Genomic DNA, 22,952 nt, shown 5'->3' with positions numbered 1-22,952 from the left:
TGAGAACAGGAGTTTCTTTACCCAGAGGGTTGTGAGAGTCGGCCAAGCTGCTGAATCCGATACCCTAGCTGCTATCAGGAAATGGCTGGATAATACCCATGGATCGCGTATCCACCAAATAGGTTTGATGGGCTGAAAGGCCTTCTCTCGTTTATGACCCTTCCTAAGTTCTTCCTTGTCAAACAGGAGTGAAACTGGGTCGATGCATGGATTGTAGTTTCAGCAGCCCCTTAGACTGGAGAGCTCTCACTCTTTCTTTTTCTTCAGTGCTGCCTTACGTAGATCGAGCAGACGGAGCATTAATTTTAATTAAATCAGCCCCTCATCTATGATGGAAGATGGAAATATGGGCCTCTACAGAATCAGGTCAAGCTGTAATCGCAGTTTCCAGTCTAAATGTGGAGCACTGGGAGAGATATCAGTCCCCCACCCTGCTCGAAGGAGCTATTTTAGACATGACGGAGTGCCCTGCACATGCATAAAAATAGACCAGGGTTGTCATTGTCAAAGACACCTGATACCGAGGCACAGCACTTGGTCACAAGAATGAAACGCTTGCACTCACGTACAAAGAATGCGGCAGAAACTCAGCCCAACAATTTTGAGTTTTATCTCGCTAACCACCCAAAAGACAATCACCTTCTCTGACAGGTCTGGAGTTCTTGTGACTTCCAGCACGGTACTAATTTTGCACGTTCTCCTTTTTTTGCACAAGTTTTAATTGCAAATAGGAAAACCAGCTGGTCTTATCATGGAATTTCACACAATCCTCCTAAGACACTAAGTCAGCTTACCATATCTTCTGATAAGTTATGTGCAGTCAGTAAAAACAATATTTGTTTTTGCTTCCACACCAAAAAAAACTTGTGCAAAAATGGCACTCTGCTATTATTTCTTTACCTACTGCATATAGTAAAACCTGAAGTGCCTACAACACACTGCCAAAGAGGCACTTGTGAAAAGGCGATTTCTAATCCACTCAGATGCTGGATACCTTTAACCACTGGCTAATTAGTCATTTATTTATGAGAGCTAATGAGCTTAATCACTTAATCAGATGGTAGCTCCTGTACCAAAAAGGATGGGATGATCTTCCTATGGGGAGCTGCTCACCTGTGCTGCATTCTTGGTCTGTATTCAGTCAAGAACTACTGTTGCGCAGGTCCTCTCTGTAATGGCTGGTGCTGTGCCGAAGCTCTGAAAGCTGTCCAAACATTGACACAGTGTGACATTTGATGTGCCATCAAATACATATCAAGTACCGTTCGGACAGCTGTCCACTGTCTATTAGAAACAAAGCATCATCCATCTATTTTCTAACCGCATCTTCCAAATCAGGGTCACAGGAGAGCTGGAGTCTATCCTGGGGAATCAGTGGGCGCAAGGTGGGGTACACCCTGGAGGGGACGCCAGTCCGCTGCAGGGCGGACTCAAACACACAGGCACGCTCGCTCCAGAAGCCAGCCAACCCACCAGTATGCCTTTGGACCGTGGGAGAAACCAGAGCACCTGGAGGAAGACCACACGAGCACGGGGAGAACATACAGACTCCACACAGACAGCACCCTAGGTCCAGAATTGAACCCGGGGCCCCAGGGCTGTGCCATCATGCCACCCAGGAATGATTGTGAGATGACGCCAGGGTGCAAGGCAAGGCCCTTCCCAGCAGCGCAGCTCGTTTCCATGGCGCTGTCACTTTGAGCTCACATTTAGCTCTCCGAGAGGATGGAGAGTCAGCCCTCCAAGAAGACGCCTCTCCCACGTCAATTATCTTCGTTAACACCACCGATCGGCTGACAGCTGGGGCTGTGACAGGACTTGGCGGGGGGGGGGGGGGGGGGGGGCTGGCCCTGAGGGGGGATGACTCAAAGACGCGCGGCGATGCTTCTCTGCGGGAGCGGCCGAACCCGCACAGAGCAGACGTGGCCCAGCCAGGCTGGTCCCGCCGTACAGGCGCGGCGGCCCAGCAGCAGCCAGGAGAGCCGGGGGACTCTGGGAGGACCAGACGTCATGCGTGAGGGAGCAGCGCGGATGAAACGATCCGCACAGGGAGGGGGAGAAGTACTGAGTGATCTGGGCCTCGCAGCGTGTGGATCGGGGATGAGAGACGCTCGCCCTGCGGTCTTCTCACGGCGAGCAGCTGAAGGACATGGGGAAAGGGTTAAGCTGCGCACGATCAAAGCAGCTGATCAGGTGAACTAAGAGCTCAGGGGAAAACAAAGACAGGAATCCGAGTAAACGGCCGTGGGGACACTGTGGGAGCACCCTGCTGCTCTCTGACTAACGTAAAAGGAGAAATCAGTGCTGCTCAACCAGCAAATGTCAGAATCAGGGGTAGCATAGGATCCCCCCCAATCCCTTGTCTCCCTCTGTCAGGTCAAGCTCAGTTAAGCCACGGGAGCACTCTGCTCACATTCCCTGAGAAGGCGGGAGGCCGAGGGTGGGGGGTACAGGGTTAGTGTCATCGTCCCCTGATTCGTGCACTCCTGCGTCTGACACTTCCCACATCGCTTCGAAAGAAAGAACATAATTGTGTTTTAAATAAATCAGTTCTCTGTTAAAAAAAAACAACACTGTTCTCAAATCCACCCTAACAGCCAGGCAATAGAAAAATAAATCATTCATGTGACATTTTGCTGTAGTCTGTTAATATCTCTGATTCTTTTTCTTCAAGTCACCCTTTTAATAGTATCTATTTTGTCATGCAATCAGTTCTATTTTATTTGTAATTTTTATCATGTCTGTCCAGTGTGCAGTCCTTCATGTCTGTGTGTCCAGTGTGCAGTCCTTCATGTCAGTCTGTGTGTCCAGTGTGCAGTCCTTCATGCCCGTGTGTCCAGTGTGCAGTCCTTCATGTCAGTCTGTGTGTCCAGTGTGCAGTCCTTCATGCCCGTGTGTCCAGTGTGCAGTCCTTCATGCCCGTGTGTCCAGTGTGCAGTCCTTCATGTCAGTCTGTGTGTCCAGTGTGCAGTCCTTCATGCCCGTGTGTCCAGTGTGCAGTCCTTCATGCCCGTGTGTCCAGTGTGCAGTCCTTCACTGGCACCGGGGCCTCCAGCCCTCCCTGGCTGCTGACAGCGAGTCCTCCCAAACTGTCAGCCGCTGCTGCCTGCTGCTGCCTGCGGGTTCTGCTGTGACGTGCAGTCTGAACAACATCTGCTCTCCTCCTCAGCTCCCAGCCAGACCTTTCGCAGTGCCAACACTGCGCCCAGATGTTTCCCTGCCACGCGGGCACGTCAGCTCTGATTGCCGTCTCTGGATCGACTCAGCAGGGCACAGTGACGTCAGCGCCACCAAGATATTGGACACACAGCCGTCGGGAAAGGGTGAGAGAAGCAGAGTTCAGGCGGAAATGTTTATCGACGGGCAGTTAGATTAGTCTGCCAATAAGTCTCAGAAGGGCAAGTGACTCAGACGTAGTGATATTTCCATGTGGATCAATGCCCCCGCATGGCAGAGGTCACAGGGACCATGTCCATGTGGCCTCAAAGCTGGATGTCCCAGCGACACCAGCAATCAGCAACAGCAACAATCTCCTCACGCAACACCCGTGCCTTCTCACTGTCCCTTACCAAACAGAGTCAATTTCCATCCATTATCTACCCACTTTATCCTGTACAGGTGGTGCCTATCCCAGCGAGTGACGGGCACAAGGCAGGGTACACCCTGGATGGGACACCAGTCCATCGCTGAGCAGACACACCCAGACGCCATTTAACATACCAGTATGCGTGGGACTGTGGGAATTCCAGGAAACTGAAACACCTGAAGGAAACCCATGCAAACACAGGGAGAACATATACACTCAGCACAGACAGGACCCCAGATCATACCCAGGGCCACAGGACTGCGAGGCTGCAATGTTCACCACTGTGCCACCGTGCCGCTCCAGAGGCGATTTAACAGATTCAATTTCACACGGGTTTCACAGCTCGAAATTAAACAAGACGAAACACAGGACAAGATCTGTAACCTTCCACGAGGGGATGTACTACTGCACCCCAGTTCGCCCCTGGAGACAGAGAGACCGCCTGCATTTAAGAAGCTCAGTCCACCGAGGCTCAGCAGAATTACACAGCCGCCCAGGTCTCATCTTCTGCAGTAACGACAGGGGTCCCACAGAAAGTCATGATGTCTAGATCTCTTTCATCACCATCTGCATAAAAACTCAGAAATACTGATTCATTTGTTCAGCACAGGAGGACTGAAACTCTGAAGGTCCGATAACCCTGCAGGAGGAGGACTGTCCAGCACAGCCCTGCTACATCCGGCCAGATCCTCTGTTAACCTGGCTGTGTAAGCTGCCTAACTATCCACGTCTCACTTGGAAGCAGTGCACTCAGATTACACTTCCTACTTTGGGAGTATTGGTGACTCTATTGGCTGGCTAGATCTGTCATTCATTTGGCAATGAATTTGGCTCCAAACAGTGGTTTAGATTTTAACCGTTGTGCCACTGTGGTTAATGCGGCAGGGTCTCTCTGAAGCTCCGCTTGTGTGTTTACAGTGAAACTTCCTATTAGCGCCGTCTGTGCCAGAGTTCGTGTTGCTCTGTCTCTCTGCGTGCAGCGTGCCTGCTCTGATAATGTAATAATTATGAGGGGGGCTGGGTTGCAACTGGGACAGCAGGATAAATGACTGGAGTTTGGTGCATGTGGCCATTTTTAATACTTGCGTAACTGCCAAGTCATTTCATAATCATGACTAAGAACACAATGGCACTTTAAGAAATGCAAAGGGTCTTTTTAGTCCTTGAAGATCAAAAATAGTCTTTTGTATGTGTAATAACCAAGGGAAGCCAATCTGGAATTATTTTTATCTGTATTAATTTTGCTTCAACATATGCCAGTGCTTGCTATCACAGTCCCTGGTAAGCCACAGGTACTACTGTAGGTAACACAGCAGTCCTCACTAGTTTGGGGGATCCCTCATGTCTCACCCAGTAAAGACGCTCACCTGGGGAGCAGGTTCAGCTCTATGGCCCAGGTGTTGCTGGTTTGAAGCCTTTTCACGTCACTAGCTGTGTATGACCAGGGAGCCCAAGAAATTCAACACACGTGGCACAATGTCATCAGGAAAAGTTGGACCAGAGCACCCCAGACTCCTGGAACCTTTGTCCAGTGCCTGGCAGACTTGCAGTGACGTCACTTCATCCAACACGGGGTCGCGATGGAGCCGGAGCCTCTCCCAGCAAGCAACAGGCACAAGGCAGGGCACACCCGGGACGGGACACCAGTCCATCACAGGGCAGACACACAGACACACACACTCAAACTAGGGGCCATCTTTTTGCAGTATCCAAATAAACTACCAGTATATTTAACCAGTATAAATAACCTACTCGGATATATTTTTGGACTGTGGGAGGCAGCTGAAGCAGTCAAAGGAAACCAATGCGAAACATGGGGAGAACACACAAACCCCACGCAGATGGTACCCCAGGTCCGGAGGCAGTAACGCTAGCCACTGGGCCACTGTGCCGCTCCCCACTCCTCCAGTCAGTGCTCAATCTCCCACAAGTCGCCGTGTTGCATTAGCGAATGACTGGGTCTGTCAGGCGGGCGTGTCCGAGAAGCACATCTGGAATGCAGAGTCTGAAGCTATTCTCTGCTCTTCACTGGGATTTCAAATCTAAAATCCTCAGCAGCCAAATGCTAGATCTGGGCATTTAAACCATCTGAACCCTAAAAAGATTCCCGGAAAATTGCAGGGTCCTAGGACTCCCCACTCCACGACGCTGGTCAGAGCACTGCTGTCCTGGACAGGATGAGCGAGGAAGGGGGCAGTCTGCTCCCTCGGTCCGATTCGCACCCCTGAAGCCCCCCCCATTTCCACAGAGGCGTCACTGTGGCGCCGCCCACGCACAACGCACACCGAGACAGCGCTGCTCTCCGCAGCGCGCGCTGACCAGGGAAACAGCCGGGGGGGGCACAGCATGGCACGGGCAGAAATCTACCAGGCTGGGGATTAGTCAGAGCTGGGGAGGGGAGGGGGGGGGCAGAGCAGATGAGTCCTTTGCTGCTGGTATCAGCAGATCTGAAGTGAAAGATATTTTGCGGAGCAGCTTGTTTCGCAGGGATGGCGGCGGTGGGGGGGGCAGGGGGGTGACACAACACTGATGAGTGCGCTGGCGGTGATAACACACAGGGCTGCATCACTTTGGGCTGTTTTTAACAGCGATGACATTTAAAAAAAAACAACAACAAAAACATGGCCTCTACGCTAAAAAACAAAATAGCTTGTTGCATTTTATATCCGCTTTGCCTTTTTACATGTCTGCCTGTGAAATAAAATCCTATGCGTTATGTGGTGAGTTATCAGTGGCAGTTAATGCAAAGTAATCCCTCCATCAAAAACTCCATCATCCTTGCTTATTCCCAGTAAGGGATGCAGCAATCCAGAGCCCATTCTGGGAGAACAGCCAGGACGCGACCCTCCTGTGTCTCGGGGAGCATGCACACACAGACACAAGAGCTAGAGCAGGCACACAGGGACAGTTCAGGGATTGCAATTAACCCAGGCAGCTTGCCTGTGGAGGAAGGTGGGAGGACATCGGAGCCCCTGGAGAATCCCACACCAACCTGGGGACAACATGCAGACTCCGCCCAGGAGGGACCCAAGTCCGGAATCGAATGCAGGGCTGCACCCAGAGCCACCTGAGAGTCCTCTCCTTCTCACATGAGAAAGTTTAAGATAAGAGATAAGATCACTTTATTGGCCGTATACAATTTCTTGTATTAGGAATTTGTCTTTTCGCAGACCCCAGCTTGCTCTCCAAGAGACACAGACGGTGCCCCTGGAGCAGCTGGGGTTAAGGGCCTCGCTCAGGGCCCCAACGGAGTAGGAATCCTCTGCCGGCTGCGGGATATGAACCCGCAACTTTCCAGCCACAGGCGCGGATCCTGAGCCACAGAGCCACCGCACTGCCCCTGTGTTCGGTTGCTATATACTCCTGCCTCCATATCTCTCTCTCTCTGGCCGTCTCTGTCTTCCCTGCCCTGTGTCCGCTGCTTGCTGGGATACCCTATTTCGGAAGAAGTGGTTAGAAAACGGGTGCGTGCATATCCCTTTCATTCCTGCACCCTTCCAGTCTTTCTTCCTACCGACTGCTCAGGGCTGGTTGGTGCTGCCAAGCGTACCTCCATGCATTCCCAGAATTCATTTAGAGCCACGCCTCTTCTGGCTCCCCTTGCCGATGCCTAGCTGCAGGCTCCCTTATCTGAGACGACATGCGATAAAGAGACTGATTTAAAAAAAAAACCGTAAACATCCACCCATTACAGGCGGCTTCATCTCCAGGAGCCAGTCGCCCAGCGCTGCCAGGGTAACTGCTCTGTATTATTCAGACAGCCTGAGATGGGTTCTCCCTGCCCTAGCTCCGGAAACTGATGGCCTTTAAAACAAACCGCTGTCAGACTGGAGTGCGCTTAATTGTCCCGGCTGCTCCAGAATCACGTTTCCTGGCGCGTCTTGCGTTTGTGCTTCTGGCAGAAAGGGGCTTGGGGGAGTTTGGGAAACTCGGTTTGCAGTTTTTACGTTCTCAAAGTGGAGCGCATTTATTTTTACCACAGCAGAGACCAGCGGGCAGCCCGTGCCACAGGACAGCACCAGGATCCCCACAGTGGAGTGTTGCTAGCGGCCACATCAGCTTTCCCAGGTACCAGTCTGGATCTATACTGGATGTTACTGGAATTCCGTCCCGGTCTTACACTTCTCTGAGGTCCAAGGGGCTGACTGCTGGGGTAAATAGCCTTTGACAAATCATCCCATTAGCAGCTTCCTCAACGATAAAACCCATTTAATCATCACATTAAAAACGCAGTGTCGCGTCTTGTTTCTGCCTTCTTTATGCTGGAGGGGCTCTGAGTGCCACTCTCGTCATCTTTCCTGGACTATGCATCCTGTGTCCTGTGCGTCCGCGTATATCCCCCCCCTGAGCACGGAGATGGGGCACCCCCTCACTGTAAACCGGTTGAGGGCGATGGAGACCCTCCCGCCGTGCCGTTGCTGTGGGGTGTCTGTCACCCTGGCTTCGCCGTCGCGCCGAGCTCGGTCAGGCGCCCCTGCGGCGGCGGTAACCCAGACGGGAGCCGGGCCCTACCTGGAGGCTTCTCTTTACTCCACGACACTTGGCCAGACTGCTTGGCAACGGTTGCTTAGCAATCCAGAGGAAAGGCAGCCGCTTCTCGGCGGCGCTCACGTTCCTCGGGAATCGGGGGGCAGCCCCCGCGCCCGGTGACCGTGACGTCTGCTTGTCGCGTGACGGGCTTTTCTCCCGGGCAGGGGGTCGCCCTCGCGCGACTGCGCGTCCGCAGATTGCAAGCTCAAAAATAAAGAGGGGTCTCTATTTTCATCCCCGCAATATCTGTATATCGCTGACAGCGGGCCACATCTGTGTATATCGCTGACAGCGGGCAAGGTGCGTGCGGGTGGCCGGTGTTGCAGGCGTGTGCAACACGGGATACTCAAGAGATAATCTGAGTTAAAATGAATTAAATGAGTTTTAGCCCAGGATGATTCTCACCCCGAGGGAATTCAGCAAAGAGGTACCTACAGTAAAACCAGTCCTCATCTTCTGAAATAAGTTGACCGTTTCATCATTGTATTTTGAATCTAGTTGTATAATTTCAATTAAGGGAGGTTTAATCAAGCGAAACACTGCTGTTGGTTAACCTACTATAAATCTGATGAGTTAATGTGCATGCATTCGCAACAAAACCTCCCTGTGGGTTCCACTGATAGATTTGTTTGACCGTCTTAGTATATCGGTCATGAAAGGACGTTTGTGCGTTTCATAAAAACAGGTATTAGACTACAGGGTTTCTTCTATATGCAGCAAAACATTTCCTCACTTGACGAACTGTAGCCAGAGAGGCACCCGGAGTCACGCCTCCGAGCTTCGGTAAACGATTCTGCCAACAGGTGTCAAACATTATACTCTATACTACATTTAGAGTGGTAGAAGGTTAGGAGTTCTCCTTTACAATGTAAAATATACAGTTGTATTCTAGAGAGCAATATCAACACGGCCCTGGTCCGGCTCTGTGCTCTTGTGAAAGAGGCACTCATCCTGTTTGAAGCGGCCGTGGTGGGGAAGCCTGCTTCAGGGATGAAGGCGCGCCAGAGAGAGAGAGAGATCAGTGAGATGGCAGGATTAAAGAGCGAGAAGGGAAACGAGAAAAAGGGGCAGCGCGCCGTGAATATGAAGGAGATCGCCAGGATTCCCACTACACAGCGCAAATCCCACGGCGAGCGCAGATCCAGAGGCGCGGAGCTCTCCGGCTAAACGTGCAATTACACTTAACTAGATCCGCGCAGCTCGACTAATCCGTTTACAGACCGCGCCAGCTTTCATTGCAGAGCGACGTTTCCTTCACAGACCGCAGAGTGCAAAACGTGCCAGAGGGAGGGAGGGAGGAAAAAAAAACTCCCCAGTCTCCGCCGAATTTCTCGGACTGCACCAACAGCCTCGGGCCTGCCGCTGAGTGTATCTTCAGACACGGCCGAGAGTTCTACCGTCTGACAGGTGCGCGATCGGGAGAGGCATTGCTTGCGTTCTGACGACACAGCCTGCCCATTCACTACGAAATATTTCAAAGTATGTGTCCAAAGCGAGAGAGAGCGAGAGAGGACGTCGACATACAAATTGTTGGGAAAAAATATTCTCTTACAAACTTTTTTTTTTAAAGAAAAATAGCAGGGATTCATTTGACACCGGTGAAAACGACACATTTTGGTAACGGGAGGAAACGTTTTAAAAAAAAAACTCCTGCGAGGGGATTCCCTGACGCAGAGAGCAGGGTGTGCAGCCTTCTCGGGCGGTTTAAAAGGACAACCTGACACGCCAGAGGGGCACAGCTCTGTTGTGCTCATGAATATTTAGGGAGCTCAATCCGCCCATTACTTTTCTGCGCTGATTTCGCATTCCCACAGTCTAACGCAATCCGCCGTGCTCTGCTGTGCCTTTACAATTATTTTACAGTACTTGCATTTTCAATCTGCCTTCATACGACATACTACAGCAAAATTCAGGACGCCCCGGGTCAAGCTGCCCCAGTCTGCCGCTTATCGTTGAACAGGACAGTTCTGGGGACGCGGTTTTTCTGAAGTGCGGGACAGCTGGGAGGGAGCAACACCAGCAGGGGAGCATTTTCAAGCAGGAGTCTCGCCCAGTCCCCTGAATAAAAGCTTAAACGAGCAATCGAAACGCAACAAAGACCGTTTACTCAGCTTTTAAAGTTACAGCACCCTTGCTTTTAAATAAATACCCGTAAGAGTGCTAACAGATACTAGTTAAGACATAATCTCTGAAACCAGAGTGATTTTGTTTGCATGTTGCAAAAACAACAGGTGCGGTTTGATTGATTTGATTGAGTTTTTAATTAGCGCGATATACTTTCCTCTGAATCTCAGGACCTTGCGTGTTTCACTAGGCCAAATACGTGCCTCCGAAGACCTGCGCAGACACAGAGGCACAGGCCCTTCTCCTTGCGCATACACAGTGATTTGGAAGTTGAAGTGTCCATTTAATCTTTTTCTGCAGTATACGCGTGGTCTGTGGTCACCTTGTGCCGCTACCAAGCAATATTTTCAAGGGCAAGCAGATCCAAAAAGCCTGTAATGACCTTGGTGTATCCTAAACCGCTGTCGTGTTTAGTGCCTACACAAGCTGAAGTTCACATGAATGAAACATTCCGGACTGCAGGGAACGTTTTCTCTGCAGCACACTTATGTATTCATAAAAAGCAGGACACTCTTCCAGAGCTGCAATGCCTGTATTACAGAGGTCTTTCAGCCCCACTCTCCAGAATTTCCCTAACTCGCACCTCATGCTTGAAATGAACAGGAGCGAATTAAAAAGCCGAGAAAAGTACACTAATGGAAACATGCAGGAAAGAACTGAGACATTAAATTTGGGGTTTTCATAAGGTCTGTATCCCTAAGGAACTATTACAATTAATGGAGTTTCCTGGGTGGCACCATACTGTGCGTTTTGTCGATGATCTTTTAGCTCTTTTCTGTCAGTTGAACTTTGGCAAGTCTGGGTACATCCAGAGTCAACCAGGCCCAGAGCAGGAGACCAGGTACGGCTCATTGGACTGGGTGCCTGGAGACCTGGTCCCCCCGTCTCACGCCAGAATTTCACACCCCCATCTGCCAGCAGCCGTCACGCAAACCCAGCCCCCCCCCCAGTGCCACGCACACTAAATTTATCTCGCATTTCCACGCCAGGCTGATGCGCATCCTAATGGCTTTTTAATTCTTGCCTAATAAACTGTTGCGAGAGGAAAAACCCACAACCCACAATCGCAGCGCCCGGCTCCAGGATAATCTGATTAGAGGAGCCCCGTGTGATCTTCCTGCTGATCACTCGAGACGACATCGCTGCGGCTGGGGATTACAGAGCTGGCACCCTCTCCTGCACCGTCACTAACAATCACCTTCTTTTCCCTCCTCTGGTACTCTGGATCTGCCTGCATTGTACAGTACATGCTGTATACGGCACTGTTTTCATCGTATCATTTATTCGAAGTGCCTTGAGAATGGTCTGTATTGAAAGCTGCTATATACAGTATGAATAAAATTGATTGATTGATTGGTTGCATTCACACAACTCATTCCTCCTACCATTTAAAGCGAAGTCTGGAATGTTATTATTAGTTCATCTACCTTTATTTGTTCAGTCTGTGATACCAAGCCCTGATGTCTATTATTTATCATGCAAATTGACTAGAATACAGTCCCAATAGTCATTTGCAAATAAGATGGATAAGATTTCACCACCCAGAATATTTCATTTGAAACAAACGTTAAGACCAACGAAAGACGTGTCCAAGAGCAGTTCTATGCATTTTGTACCTTTGTGTTTGACAGTGTCCATAGAGCAAATCTGGGAAAAGAATTATTCCATAACTCCCACCGATCACCTGCTCAGGAGGGTGTTGAAGCACAAATGTTCATCGCTCTGCCCCTCGTCCAGGTGACGCTTCACCACTGCTGGGGCAGCAACTGGCTGGACTATTCCAACGGCCCCTTCGAACTGCCAGGTCCAGACGATCAAGCTTTCGAACCTTGAGCCAGGGGGTGGGGGGCTAATGGGGCTAACGCCAAATGCTCACCTGTCTGATGTCAACCTCGCCGTTTGTTTGAAAAACCTGTAGAAAAATCGGCCATGCCACGACACCAAGGGTATCTGCGTCCATTCTACCTGATGCAACCCCTCTGTGCAGCTTCCCTGCTGCCAGTGCTGTTGTTCTTGAGTTATGCCATCTCATAATCAGTGCGTTACAGGAGGAGCTGAGTCAGGGGCACGACGATGAATTGTCTTGCGTAGGTGCTGGCCGCATATCGCTTAGCTCCATGTTCAATATTGGTAAAACAGCACTCTTAGTAGCTCAGCCATTAAAGATGTTCATACGCTAGACGTACAGTAGTAGTATAGAAGCCCTGTAGTGCGGATGAAGTCAGCCTGACCCTGGGCTATGTCATTCGACCTGGGACTGTCCTGGTCCTGGGAACCTACCCGCCTGCTGGCTCTCATTATAGCTCAGCTCTTTTCTCACGGTAAATGAATCCTTATTGGACTTTAAAAGTCCCTTGGTTTAGAATCTTTGCTATTTTTTTTTTCTGATCACAAGTTCTAAGTTACTTAAGAAATGCAATAGCTAAAAGGGAACCTCCTACATGTTTAGGAACTGCAAATACGGGAGTTACAATTGAGAGTTAAAATTGGCCGCAATTGTGATGTTGCTCAGCGTGCCGTCGAGTACAGACGTGAGGGTATCACAGATCCCAGGCTGAAGGTGTGTGTGTCTGTGAAGGAGGGAGAGGAAGAGGGCAGTGAGTCATCTTGCATGGTTATGGTCTTCATTTTAATTGGAGATTCGTCAGGAGCTTGTGTTTCTTGGGAGCTTTGGCACCAAATGAGTCACAGGGAATACAATTCAATTTCTGACAAACGGAGTCTCTCCAGTGCTTGTCCCTTCCGTGCCAGACTGATGGCTCCTAATTGAAATCTTTCAGGAAGAAGGGGGAAAAAACTCACACCCTGCCTCTGTCGCAAGAGGCTCGGCTTTGTTGCTCTGTCATCAACACGCAGGGAGGAAAAAAAACAGACAAATATGGTTCGAGCTAGACAGGCAACGCGTTCCCGAAAGAATTAGGCAGAAGCTAAGAAAAGAGGATAAGAACAGAGATGGGAAGCTTTGTTCCTTGAAAGGACGGAATTCTGAAGTCCTTGTTTTAAACATCTCACGATCCACAACTGCCTGGAACCCACATAGGAAAGTATTCTCATTTAATCAAATGGTCACTTCAATTAGGTTTCAGGTTAAACAAGATCCACCTGCCAACAGCAACTCCAGAGGTGTTCCATTTGCCAAAGTCTTCTTGTGTCCCAGATATGATCCTAACGGAAAGCTGTCTTCTTGCAGCAGTTTTGGAAAATTTTGGCACGCATGTTAAATCCGGGATATGACCTGGGCCTGAATTATGGAGACATGAGAGGCTCACAGCCTCAGAATACTCTGTCCCTGGCAATGACATCTGCTTTAAGAACACAGGGCAGTGACTGCACAGCACACGAATGGATTATCTCAGTACTGCAGGGATTACAGGGCAGCTTTTAATATCTAGTGACTTGAGATCTGGAAATAAGGTCGATATGGACCACTTAATTGAAGACTTGACTCCATTAAGGAATCGGGGGCTCCGTTGGCATGGCAACTAAAGAACCCGTATCTCTTCGGGAATCAGTACTCGGGCACGGATTCTAAGGAAGCCGCGAATCTAAAACCTGCGCTTACTGGGAAATGGAAAGCAATGGTCAAGGGGAGTGCATCCGGACTTCGCTAGGACACAAGCTTCGCGCTTCCCGGTTCTCCTGTCACCTGGGCCGCGAAGGATGGAGGAGACCGGGCCACCAAAAACGGAAACAACATCTGCAGCTCTTGTTTTCTGTCTCGGTCGGTTCGGCTCTGTGCCTGAGCGCGCAGGAGGTCATGCACACCCGCCAATGCACCCACCAGGTCCTCTGTTGGCTCTCTGGCTCATGACAGAGGCTCTCTCTGCCTGCCCTGTGTGCGGTGAGCCTTCCCTACTGCCTCTGCTTAGGAGGGGATGAGAACTGAGTGAGGAGCATTTCAACCACTTTTCTAAATAATAATCATATTTTTTTAATAATAACCTCCACAGCACTTTTCTGGACACTCCACTCAAAGCTCTTTGCAGGTAAACAGAGTGATGAAGCCAGTTCAGAGTTGGGGATCATTAGGAGGCCTTGACTGATAACAGCCAGGGGGAGATGTGGCCAGGACACTGGGGTAAGACCCCCTACTCTTTTTGAGAAACACCCTGCGATTTTTAATGACCACAGAGAGTCGGCTTTACATCTCATCTGGAGGACAATAAGGGGGGGGGGTGGAGGTCTCCTTGGAAATCCGCTTTTCTTAGCAAGCCGCTGGCGTGCACCCTTCCCGTCGTGACTGAGGCGGGCGCCGGCGGCGCGCTCCGCTCGTGAGGAGCGCTCTACCGCGCGAGCAGGGGAGATCAAACGAGCTGCTCCTCGCTGCGCCGCGCGTGCACGGGGGGGAAAAAAAAAGGTAAATCCCCGAACGTGGGCTTAAGCAACAGGCAAACGAGAGGAACGACGAGTCCTCCGGCGGGGTTAGTCAGGTCAAACGGCGCGTTTTGAAGTAGAACGTCGAGTTCTTCGGCGGATTTACAGGTGCTCGCGTGCACAGAATTCCGGCCTGCAAATGTAACTTTCAGATCGTGTCAGTGGGGCTCGAATCACACCGTCCGCTTCACTCCCGAGAGATGACCTAACCTTACTCGCTCGGCAACTCAAAGCATGAACGCAACCTGCTAAATGCGTGTGGATGTAACAAGACAGCGACGTTGTCTTCTGCTCAGAATTAGATCTGAGATTGCGACCAAGGGACATCCTTGACTTCATGAATTTCAAATGGCTTGTATATCGGTGCTAAATTTAAGTGTATGAAAATGAATCTTTTTTTTGTTCCATGTATTTCTTCTGACATTCGTGTCGTCGGCCTCTGATATTCCGAGAAAGCGAACCATTTCTCTTTCAGCACAGTGGATCTGTCTCGCCTTCTGTCCTCGAGAGGGGTGGCCTGTGGTTCTGGGGATCATGATTAGACACGTCCAGGCGGAGACACCCCCAGTATGGGAGCACGTGTTTCTGGGTTTCACCCCAGCTCAGACCTTCACGACTTCTTCGGCTAAATGAACACGCAGCATGTGTGCCGGCTCTAATCGAGTGACGATTGGAGGGTACGGCTCTGAGGAGCGAGACTGACCGCCTGCTGGTCTCCTTCCGCTCGCTCTTCATGACTTGAGCTGAAGCCCTAATTGAACCATCAAGCGTGCTCGACCGGAACATCTGGGGTTTCGTTTCTCGACTCCAAAGGTTTGGAATTTTCTGTCACTTAGGAAACGCGACGTTTAAGGGCCGGAAACAGTCCGGCAGTTCAAGATAATCCGAAAATGCAGTCAGTTAGGGGATCAATGGCGTAACTGATTGCTGTTCTGGAACAAAACCAGGCAGGATCTCTCCTGGATCAGGATTGGGAACCGCTGGAATTACATATGTGAGTGGTTTCTAAAATAAAGGGATTAATAAAGAGAAATGTGTGGAATCAAAACAACACTGTTACTGTTTTCAAACGCACGAAAAAAAAACCCTTACATCCCTGGCTTACTCTCGACGTCTCCATGGCACGGAATGACGTAATTAATTCTCATTTGCCCGGGGGGAGTCTCACCCCACGCGCTTTACTACAATTAGTCCAACACATGTGTGCCTTCACGCAAGCAGTTCTGTCGCAACGTTCCTGTGTGCAATGTTACGAAGGCAATATTGGGCTGCTCTTTTCTTCGGTTCGTGCCGGGGCTGTTTTAACAAAATAAAAGGAAATCGCAATCGATCCCTACGCTGGAGGATCAAACTATCAGAAATTAGGCCTAAAACGTTCGATTGAAATCAAGGAGCTGGGATTGATGTCACTGGGATTGCGACCTTGTGCACAGGATCACACGCGGGACTGCTTCTGTGACGTCAGGGCTGCCTTCAGCTGATCCACTGTAGGCATCCCTGGAGCTGCGCGCGCTGGCGCCGCTGGCTAAAATCGGCGTCATGACACTCACACACACACACACCGTGGACTGAAAAGGGGTTTTATTCTGGAAATCACAGGAATGTGAAAACTATAGCACCCGGGGTTATAGTTCAGACGCGAGTGAGGCTCCGTAGTCAGAGAATTTGCCCAATTTAAATGACAGCAGCGGCGCGTGTTTGAGCTCGGGGGGCTCGCGCGTGCTGGACTACGGCGCAGGCCTAACAGACATTTCAGCAGATTTTAAAAGCCAGAATTAACACAGACCGGACTGCAGTTGGTCCGCCAGGCAGCTTTCCGCGTGCACACTCGAGTAAAGGGCATTTATCTTTCAGCTGGGACCAACAACCATGTAATTTTCTGCTCAGAAAGTCTTTCCCTGGTTTGATTTGACCTAGCCTCCTGATCCATCTCGGCAAACCGAAGTGTGTGAAAATATATGCTTCTATAACCCCCCCCCCCACCGACCCACGCTTTTCATTTTCTGTTACAGTTCAATTTTCACGGGCCGCAGTGCACTTCCGCTCACGAGCCAGGGTTCCCCGCGCGCTCCAGGCGTGACAGTGAGAACGGACACCACGACACTACAACCGCGATCTCGTTAGAGCAATCCCACTTAAACCAGATTAATCCCACTTAAACCAGATCAAGGACCGGCGGAATCTCGTTACCGAAGGCGTCGTCAGCCGCTGAAACTCGAGAGCTGGAGCCCTCCGCTCGCGGGCAATATGCGGGGTGTGTATGCATCCCCCCCCCCATTTGTAAAGACATGTGTTCAATAGCACAGACCGTGTGCCCACAGACCGCAGTATTTTAGCATCTTACGATCATCATCACCAACGTTACCATATGACCTACTTCGCATAAGGTGTATTGAGACCGATCTGAAAGCCGAGGGCGACCGCTTCTCCTCTTCACGACTGAAATAAAAAACCTCGAAGCAGCCGACGAAACCGAAAGGAGTCGGTCTGTCGTTGCAACAGTTCGCCAGCGGGAGGGGGGGGGGACCAGCCAGTTTGGGGTTCCCCCGAGAAAGACGAGAGGGGGAAAGGGAGTGAAGGGAGACTTAAGCCAAGATTGCAAACTGCGCTTTCTAAAAACATCCAAGTTGAGGAGCACGACGCCGTCTCCTCGCTGTTCCCCCAACACTCCGGCACCGCGATCTCGTTTTATTTCCTTTAACGCGGAGTGTCGTACAGGTGTCAACACTTTTTAATACACATATGCCGTAACTGAACCCTTTAGCGACAGGCTGGAGTAATTGCTGCTTAATTGGGTCTGCGGCCCAATGCTAAAGCCTCTAATAGGAAAATTAGGATGATCTGTCTCGGCTTCCATATAAGGCGAGCCTGCTGCACTGTCCATGGTGCTAAGGCTTAGCTAAATAGGATTGCAATAAAGGGGAGAGAGAGAGGGCGAGATGCAGGGAGAGGGAGAGAGAGGGAAGAAATACGCTCAGCAAACTAATCGGATGAGCCCAAAGCAGCAGATTTCGTATAAACACACACACACACGGAACAGCTGCAGATGCGTCTCTGTCACGAAGCCATTCCTTCTGTAAATGGGTTGAAATAAATAAAACGCACACTAAGGAGCATCTCCTGGCGAGATCTCATCACCGGGGGGCACCACCGTTTTCCCCAGACCGGCGAGCCACCGCAGCAGCCCACCTGATCTGCCGCTCACGGGGAGAGAGGGGCGCTCATTGATCGAACCCCGAACAACTCAAATCACGCTACGCACACACACACACTCCCCCCTCTCCTCTGATTTGCACAATTGTATACCAGCCAGTGACTATAGTGGTGTACTACTGCCAAAACCATGTACTTCGAAATGAAAGCAGGGCGCCGCACAATAGTGTGCAAGGGTCTGAATTTAACCCCGCCAGCGTGAGGGCGACGCGTCTTTCTGTACACAGCTGGCCAGGTAATAACAATCTTTCACCTGCACCACGCACAAAAAAGAAAGAAAGAAAGAAAGAAAGAAAAACCCGGAAATCCAATCACAGTCGAGCGCGGTACAATACATCGGAGGGAATTCATTTAACAGCATCCTAAGAAAAAATGAAACCATAATTTAAAATTCGATTACCTTTCATCCAGTCCAATACCTGCTTGGGTGTCCATTTGCTTATAGGTTCCATAACCAATGCCATAATCGATAGCCACTGTTCTCGTGAATAAACGCCAAAGCGAGCGTCTCCGTCTAACAAGCGATTCAGACGCAGAAGCCGATTTCTGGGTAGATAACCATGTAATAATGCAGAGATAGCTCGAGCCTTTCAAAGCATGGCTGGTGCACTGGGCGAAGGCATGTGATGGTGCAATCCACGCGCGCACACACACGCGCTCTCTCTCGCTCTCGCTCTCTCTCTCTCTCTCGCTGGATCGCCGCGGCTCAGTCCCCTCCTGCCTGCCGCCCCGCTCGCCGATGCTGGAATGAGGGGAGAGGCGCCTCGCGAGCGCCGGGCGCGTCTAGCACCTCCCCGCTGCACGAGACGGCATCACACCCCGCGCAGCCAGCCGCCCGCGCGAGGGGGAACGAGGAAGTGGTGCTGCAGCGCCGAGGCGCACGCGGACGGGCGCGGGCTCGGGCTCCCCCCGCCGCTGTGGGCGACCGGGGGGGGGGGGGCGCACGACACCCCAGGGCAGACCGGCCAGTTTACCCCCCAAGCAGCGTTGAAGCAAACACGCGAGAACAATACCTTTCGTTCGCGATTGGAAAGGTTAGCATGTAGTAACGATTTACAAACCGTCAAATCTTTTTGCAGCGAGAACTAATAGCTGTCTGCTGGTGTACAGTATTTGTATTTTTGTCCCCAACCAGACGGTCCACGGATTTCCGAAGCGCACGGATAGGAGGCCAGTGAGCGCCTCGGCCGCCCGTGCATCTGCCCCTCATTCAGTTCCAGCAGCCGCGTGTCTTCTGCAATGCTCTCCCGTCTCAGACATATTTAGCTTGCCCCCTCTCCTGTGCTGGTATTGATTGTTGCAGACTAGTCTAGCATCAACAGTATTTAAAGTATCACTATAACTGACCACAACATACAGTACAAAAACGGTAACGCTGAAGTACAGTACTATATGTTAAAATACGGTTTACTGATACCAAATATTCTTTTTAATGTATCTATGTTTTGCTTCTAAGCTTTGAAAAATGCATTTCCACTACTGGGTCTTTCATTTTTTAAGCCGCTCCTTTTAGTTTATTGTTTCTATTTATTTTTCATAGTATAGTGTTTTACACGGTACTAAATCCAGTCGTTACTTTGACGTAACAGTTTACTGACATTACTTTGTAAAGCGTATGTGCACAGCGAAACTGTTCTGTTGCTTAGAGAACATAAAACCAGGGACAAATGAGAAGAGGCCATTCCAGCCCGTTTAGTAGTTAGTTGGCTGTTGTCTCATCCAGCCGGCTCTTAAAGGAAGACATGGCGGTGCAGCTTGTTCCACACTCCCACAACCCTTTGGGTAAAGACATTGGCTCCTTTCTCAGTTTTCAGCTGCACGTGGTTTCCATTTGCTTCTTGTGGCCCGTGTTTCACGGTTTAAGGTGAACAAACCCTTCTCCGACGAGCCCCTGCTGGAGCTCCAGCCGCCCCCCCCCCCCAGACAATGTTGAAATTAAAAACGTAACAAAATACTCAGAACCGCCCTTTAAGCCAGTGGTCTGCGCTCTTAAAGATGTTTCCCCCCCCCCCGTATTGTAGTTTATTCCTAATTATCCATCAATGAGTGACTTTCATCTCGAGTTGATTCGAGTTATGAAACGTACTGAGTATTGAGTACAGAACCAAAAATACCAAAGCAGGTGTCTAGGTATGTGGCAATGAGATAAGGGTACACCATTGCGACATAGAATTAAGTTTAATCGATTCGTTCCGATGTCTGTAGAATTATAACTCTACCACGGCCTTTCCTGTTATTCTTTTTCCAAAAGCCGTCTGTGAATCCAGCGTCTCAGCGTGTGCGTCAGCTCTTTTTGTGTCACGACCGGCTCTCATAAATAACATTGTACTGTAATAGAATTGTTCTACCACTTTTGCAGGGACGGGTTTAGAATGTACTTTTCCTTCAGGCAGGTTCCAATTCCCAGTGTGATGGTGTCCTCACTTTTTTTTTTTTTACTTTTAAAGCTCCCCGTTCTTTTTTCCAGTGTATTCGCGGTGGAGAAACGACGAGACATTGTTTTGACGAAGTGAACGCCGCACTCTCCTGCAGGAGCGAGGCCTGTGTTTTAACCGGACCCGCTAGAAGCAGAAACCACGCAGTCCCCCTGCAGATGGTGGAAGAGCAAACCGACGGCCCACCCAAGCTCACAAAAAGGAGAGGAGAGCACAGACGACCGGTCCCCTCCCTCGGGGTCACACACGTTATGACGCGTTACAGTTCAGGAAACAAAAAAAAAAACTCAGCAAATTCAGCGACGAAAAAAAAAATGTTTTTATTGAATTCAGTTCCTTTTGCTGTTCGTAAAGTAGAGCTACACGCACTGTTAAACATGTATCTTAATCCGGCGAGCAAAGTAAAAAAAAAGAATAACAACAACAGGGTATTCTTTCAAAGATGTTATGAAGTACTGCATCATTCGGGGACTTCTTAATGTACGTTGCAGCGACCCCTGCTGGAGAAATTTACACTTTCGCAAAATGCGATGACCATCAGGATGACAGGTCGCATAGTAGCTGCTGCACGTTGTTCCTAACATTAATATTTACCGTATTGCTGAAATGTCCGTGACTGATTGAAAACTTGTTTACAATCTAAACCGAAAAACGGAGAGAAAAAAGCATCGTCATATAATTTAATTATAATTCCTTTTAAAAAAAACACGATGTGCTGTCATGCTGTCAGAACTACAATGCTCTCTGATCTTTAGTAAATCTACAGCTAAGAGACACCCAATCTCCTGTACAGTTTGCATAAAATAATTACCCTCTGTAAAACTAAACAAATGAGAAAGAATAATCTTAAACTAAGCCCAAAAACTTCTTCACATCAAGGAGAATGTATGGTTTTGAGTGTATGCATTAGACTTTAGAACAAGTCAGTAAAGGAAAAATCGATAGTAACTCTATTTATTATTATTTTTATACATTCATCAATAGTTCTATAAGTATATAAAAATAAAGATGCCAGTAAAACATTTAAATTATACCAATATACAGTTCATAATTAACCTACCTCCTATGTATTTTGGTAGATTAAGGTCAACTGTGGGTGCTTAAATCATTAGTACACTGTTCTTAATAGTCTTGGCATTAACTTCATACCACTGGCTCAGTCACTGCTTCTAGTCAGAGCAGAAATGCAGTTCAAGTGCTGTGCTATACTGAAGTCTCCCAGTACTGATGCTGCTGTTGTCCCTTTTTTAACTGCTTTATCCCATTCAAGGTCACGGGGGAGTTGGGACTTATCCAGGTAAAAAACAGGCACAAGGCAGGCTACATCCTGGATGGGACACCAGTCCAGCGCAGGGCACACACAGGCACAGACACAGACAATCACACCACGGGCAATTTTCCCCAGAAGCCAATTAACCCACCAGCAAGTTTTTGATCTGTGGGAGGAAACCCACGTGAACACAGGCAGAACATGCAAACTCCACACAGACAGCACCCCAGGTCCGGAATTGAACCCGGGGCCCCAGGGCCGCCAGGCAGTCGTTCTGACCACTGCGCCTCTCACGCGGCTGCCACGTCTTTGAAAGTCCTTCACAAACTGTGTCCCATCCCAGAATGCAGTGCTGAAGCCACGCCCCATGCGAAAATGAAGACAAATAATATTTAACATTGTTTATAGGGACAGCGAGGAAACTAGATGATCACTAGACTAGATCACACAGGTTCTCTTTCGCCTGAGGGCTGATATCTAGGAACGGTCAAGGTTCCGGATCTGTAGCTCCCAGGCTGTGGGGTCAAAGCCCAGGTGGGACACTGCTGTAGAAATGGAAATCACCTTGGCTAAAAGCGATAGGATTAAAACTGCTCGTCACAGGGCTCCCACGTGTTAATAAGATGTAAATCAATGTGGTTGATCTCCTGCAGAGAGAAGTTAAATCACTGAGAGGCGTGTTCATGACCCAGGAGCACACCAGGGAAGCAAGGAGAGTCCTAGAGGAAGAGAAGACTGCTCTTTCCGGCCCTTGGGCCAACCTGAGTAGGCAATTAACCTAATTATTTTCCAGAAGGTGACATACACAGGATTTTAAGATCCGTTACAGCTGATTATTTAAAACATTAACTTCATTAAAGACACCATTTATTTATAAAAGACCCCAGAGCCAGGTCAGAAGTATTCGCAGCTCTGCGCTTAATTAAACAATTAGAGCATCGGAGAGCTCAGGTGGAACAAAGCCCAGACGAGACTGACCAGTCCAGGGACTCTCCAGGATCTACGTTAGAGAGCTCCAGTGCAGGGTCCCCCTGTAACAGGTACACATGGGTTAAGAAATGACATGTTCACAGTAAAAAAAAAAATCAACCTCTACTTCTAAACTAGTCTGGTAGAATTTGGGCTTACAAGTGTCAGTCTCTTCATTTTTGTAGGATAAGAGACACAAAACAGTGCTACATTGCCACAGTCAAGCCCCAGACACATTAAGATCTTTTATACATGTTCAGAACTCAGAGCTGTGTGCTCTGTTGTTTTAAACCCCACCAGAGCCAGGTTAGAGCTGTGAACAGTGGTGAGTTTCTGAATTCTAACGGTAACGTACCATTGTATAATGTTATTGTGGATTCCTGAAGTGGCTGACACATTGTGAGTTTTTCTTTTCTCTTTCTGCTTTTCAGCATGATGAACAACACATGAT

Source organism: Atractosteus spatula, chromosome 9 (genome assembly GCF_055471065.1).
Source record: "Atractosteus spatula isolate fAtrSpa1 chromosome 9, fAtrSpa1.hap1, whole genome shotgun sequence".
NCBI classification, from domain to species: Eukaryota; Metazoa; Chordata; class Actinopteri; order Semionotiformes; family Lepisosteidae; genus Atractosteus; species Atractosteus spatula.
This window is presented reverse-complemented; position numbering follows the sequence as displayed.